At 37.1% G+C, this 5,193-nt stretch overlaps 1 long non-coding RNA gene across 1 annotated transcript; it reads right to left on the bottom strand.

The window, feature by feature from the left end:
• Positions 1-3,735: 3,735 nt before the first annotated feature.
• On the bottom strand, positions 3,736-4,169 carry LOC104957357 (uncharacterized). The gene is made up of 3 exons (XR_799661.1): positions 4,017-4,169; positions 3,844-3,886; positions 3,736-3,747 (listed from the first exon to the last, which is right to left on the bottom strand). It is a non-coding gene; the product is annotated as an uncharacterized lncRNA (long non-coding RNA).
• Between the last annotated feature and the right edge of the window lie 1,024 nt (positions 4,170-5,193).

The following is a 5,193-nucleotide window of genomic DNA, read 5'->3' as shown; positions in this document are numbered from 1 at the left end:
TAAAAAAGACTCAACAGTTTTCATTGACTAAAATAATTAGTTTTCTTTGACTAAAATAAGACTAAAAAGCTCAGACTTTTAGTCGACTAAAACTTGACTAAATAAAAACAGGATGAAGGTGACTAAATATGACTAAAACAAAAAAGGAAATTTAACAAAGGACTAAAACTAAATTAAAAAATAGCTGACGAAATTAACACTATTGTACACTATAGAAATATCAGTATGTGTCTTGAAATAAAAAAAGAATCTCATTAATACAAAATAAATATATTACCTGTTCAGATGTTCGCCTGTGGTTGTTCAGCGTTCATCTATGGGAGACATCCGTGCTGCAACGATACTTAAATCAAAAAGTTGGCTGAGTCCCATAAGTCTGTGGTTTGACAAGTTAGAGGAACATCAGTGGATATTCCTGTAACTTGTCCTATTCTAATTGCTTCCTCATACCTAGTGAACCAAACAATCCATTGTTCTTTAACAATAATAAAGATTATCAGACTCTGTTCAGCAGAAACAAAAAGGTTATATATTTCACAACAAATCTGGAGTATACAGAGTAAGCTGCACTTCAATATAACGTGTTTATGTAAAGGGAATGCCTCGAAGCACAATTGGTCAACATTAAAAACACATGAACTAATTGATAATGCTATACAAATGGTACAAATTCCAACGCTCCAACACATTGTACATGATAGGCTAAGAGGCTGGACACTCTAAGCCGTTGACCAATCAGAGCAAACTGGGCTCTGGTTTCAGACAGAGGCAGTATGAGAAAAATAAAGAGCTTTTTGAATATTAAAGCATGGAAACATGTCACAGGAGTAGAGGCACAACATACAAATATGCCCTTTGATATTAACTAGTTTTTCAGAACTGAATACTTTTTCAATGATAACTGTTGAGAATATATGAATCATACTTTGTATTGAAATGAATTGTATACTATTGGATATTTGTTTGAAACTGTTATAATAATAATTCTTGAGTTATGGTCTACACGTGTGTTTTAAGGTCTCTGTGACATTGGCTTATGAACTTGGACCAGTTTGTCCTTTAGTGGAAGTGAGTGTTTGAGCGAAACTTAAAGAATGCCCCTCCTGGCGTTTATGAGATATCTCGTGACAGGCTGACACCCAACCCCGAAAAAAATCACACTTCAGGACACCATGACAGCCTGAGGCATCAAAAGTGATGTTCAAGTTGTCCTTATCTGTAACCGTATCTGTTGAACCAACACACAGATATGTCTCTGTGTCTGTATACTGGAAGTCACATTCAATCACACCATATGTGTATAATGATCAGAGACTCATTTATCATTTATCTGTCAATGTGTTCCTGAGAGAAAACTGGAAGTTAGATAAGCTAGACGACAAAAGAACAGTCTCTCTCACATAGCTTGACTGGAAACTAGTAGTATTGGTTTTATATTGTTTTTGAGATATCTGCCTCTATCTCAGTACGATGCGGGTGAAATTAATGTCTTGTTTGACTTTAGTAATCTCGATGGTACTCAGAAAATAGCAGCTTTTATGGGGTGTATTTATTAAAATGTTAACATTTCCCATTGAACCCTTTTTTCTCTACTTTTTGTATAGGCCTACACCATGCAAGTAACTTTAAGTCACAAGTTATCGAAACCCTACTATATCTTAACCGGTGAAGGAAGCAAATATTTAGGAATGTGAAAGCTGACCTCTTTGTGAAAACTCTTTGTGAAAACTCTTTTGTTCCGAGGCACTGTTGTTAAGTTTCTGTTTTGTTTCTCAACAATCACATGATAAAGTATTAATGAAAAATCTCAGGTAATTAACGTTTGTGTTCCAGGTTTCTAACTATAGATCAACCGTCATTAACTTGGTCTTTCAAGTGCGTCACAAGTGAGGCAATTATCTAGATCAGCGGTTCCGAACCTTTTTCAAGTCAGGGCCCACTTAAATGTAAAAAAAAAAAATGTTTTCGCGGCCCACATTGAACCATAAATACGGAGGCTAAATAAAGTTTGGTCAATTCAGAACATGCGAGACGTTGTAAATCCAGTAGAACAGACCGCTGTCAAGGACTGTAATGACCGTTGCTAGGCAGGATCAAGAAAGAGAAAGGAAAAGAGTTTCAAATAAAAAAAAATCTTAATAATGAAAATGTTTCCACACAAATCATAATGTTTTGCAAATTATTTGGCGGCAAATATTGAATTTACATTTACACCCTTTAATATTTTTATTTGGGCTTTTAGATGTAGACCGCTCACAGTTCATAAATACAACTATTCTTCTGGCTAAAATACATATTTTTAGAAGTCAATCAAGGAGTAATCTTAATTGAAGGTATTTGAAGAGTAGATCGAAAATACATTTTCTTTTGAAAACAATTATTGCCACAAAAAATCAAAGGGTGGCTCAACAGCCATGAAATAGGAAATAATTAGCTCTAACGAAGAGTGGGATTAATTAAAGGAACAATAAATATTCTTGCCATGTTGTGTTTTTGGTGGTTTTTGGTTGTCAACCTATTTTTGTTTGTGAAATGTTGAAGTGATCCTACTGACTGTATCTTTATTTCTTCTGTTTTTGTCTGAGATGGGAATCATAAATCAAAGCCCTCGATTGGTCTCTGTGTGTCATTCAAGCTCGGGATAACCTAAGCACAGGTGAGGTAAAGGACTCTGAGTGTTTAGATAGTTAACTTAGTCTAAGTTCTCAGTGGGTCTCAAACCATTTATGTAAACACATATTTCCATTTGAGGGAGTAGTGATTAGTAAAATATGCATGAATAAAAAAGAAAAAAGTACACTTTATGATTATTGAAATGTATACAGTTCTGTTTCATATAGGTGTTCCCATAGATCTAGTGTCTTTATTTTCCCCTTAAAATGCACCAGATTGATGCATTTAACTCCAAAATAAAATAAAAAGTCTTACCGGGGGAACATGCCCCCGGACCCCCCTAGAGGATCTGAGGTCCACCCCTACTTAAAATCACATGGATAGGTTCCTAAATACATTTACAATTTTTTTTAAATAGTAACCCATGTCCATATGTTTATTTGTGTATAGTAGATTTAAACTATAGGGCTATCACTATGAGCCCTACCTATACCTGTTCGCTCTGCCATCGCGTGAAGGGTCTGCTAANGTCATTCAAGCACAGCAGGGGGGAGAGGAGGGAGAGGAGGGAGACAGGAGAGGCTGATTCAGGAGCACAGACACACTCACAACTATAAATGAACCAAAAATAAATAAATAAATAAACAAGTTTCAGTGTTTTTTCATATTGGAAATGGGATGGTTATGGCCATAATTGTATGATTATTGAAATGTATACAGTTTTGTTTCATGTAGGTGTTTCCATAGATCTACCGGTAGTCTCTTTATTTGCCCCTCAAAATGCACCAGATTGATGCATTTAACTCCAAAAAAAAATCTTACCGGGGGAGCATGCCCCCAGACCCCTCTAGAGGATTTGAGGTCCACCCCCACTCAAAATCAAATGGATAGGTTCCTAAATACACTTACATTTTTTTTAAATAGTAACCCATGTCCATATGTTTATTTGTGGGTAGTAGATTTAAACTATAGGGCTATCACTATGAGCCCTGCCTGTACCTGTTCGCTCTGCCATCGCGTGAAGGGTCTGCTAACAAGCGACCAACAGAAAGGTTAATGTTAATGTTGTTGCACGTCACAAAGGCACGTCACCTCATCTGCGATCTGAAATAGCTGCTAGCATAGCTGTAGACTCTTGGTTGAGTTAATTACATGTGTCTATATACTGTAAATGAAGACATGTTATTGACACAGTTTTTCATTTATAACATTAGTTAAGGTTTTGAGTACTTACCCTCCGCAGACATTAGCTCATCAATAAGGTCCACAGCACCTACAAGAGAATGAAAAACTCTGAGTAAAAGCAAACTTGAATCTAAAAGCAAATGTGTAGCAAACATTAAATGCCCCTGAGTTTCATGCCTGTATGTAAATATGGAGATAACCCTTGTAGCGTCACATACCATCTCTGTCGTCCTTCAGGTGGTCTCCGGCTGTGCTGAGCTTCAGCAGGCTGCCCACGTCCAGCACCGACTGAAACTCTGAGCCCAGGTCCATCTGCTGCTGCCCCAACATCACCGCTGACTGAACGTGACACTCTGCAGGGAGCAGCGGGGGGGGGGCAAAACTTAGCTATACTTTACAGCCTATTGTGGACAATTAAACTTTACAGGGCTCAATTATCTGGACCTAGAATTATTAAAGAGTACGCGACACACTGGGACAGAGACCCTTCTACAGTCAGCTGTGGTGGGAGTCATTTCAAGTCCATGTTGGTTCTGGGCAGCGCTATGTAACATTTGATCCTCATATCAAAGTGTTTCTCTTTAACGGTATCTGAGGACTCTCACTGAAGAAAACAACCTTAACCTCTATAGTTTTACAAAACATAATGTTCATACACCTTTGGCTGTTGCATTTGTATCCATATAGTATTTAGTATTGTGATGTTTTGTAATGCAAGTACTATAGGAACTAGAATGATCTTGTTCTCGCATCTTGGCTCCAACATCAAATATCAGCAGACTTTTAAAGCTGTAATGAACCAAATGCACACATGACGCGTTTCATTAATCAAAGTGTTTTCTTACTGCTCAATCGTTGAGTCGTTGGATTTGGGGAACGTCTCTGAATGCAAAACGGAGAATGTGTGTCCGCCAATATTTAGTGCTCCATAATTGTAGTCAAAACATATTACTCTCAGTGCGAGCCACCATAGTTAAACAACAAGGAGATGATTACTAATTGAGCAATAGAGTTGCACTAAAAAAAGGATGGCAGCATATGATGCTGAAAGAACTGGGTGTTGAAAGTTCACTCTTACAGTAAAAATGAGTAATCACTTCCTATTTTACACACACACACACACACACACACACACACACACACACACACACACACACACACACACACACACACACACACACACACACACACACACACACAATAATAATAATAGTTTTTTTAAGGTGTTATTTGGATAGTACATTTAAACAACTATATTTGACTTGAATTTTGATTCCCTGAAGACTTGATGCCCACGTCCAACACAACTATTACACGCCTTGTTGTTTATTTATGTGCCTTTTATGATATAATACAATAAAAAAAAAAGATAATTGACAAAACTAGGGAGGGTCA

This window comes from Notothenia coriiceps, unplaced genomic scaffold (assembly GCF_000735185.1).
Source record: "Notothenia coriiceps isolate Sejong01 unplaced genomic scaffold, NC01 NC01_scaffold00026855, whole genome shotgun sequence".
In the NCBI taxonomy this organism is placed as follows: Eukaryota; Metazoa; Chordata; class Actinopteri; order Perciformes; family Nototheniidae; genus Notothenia; species Notothenia coriiceps.
The sequence above is the reverse complement of the archived record's forward strand: the minus strand, read 5'-3'. Positions and strand labels throughout refer to the sequence as shown.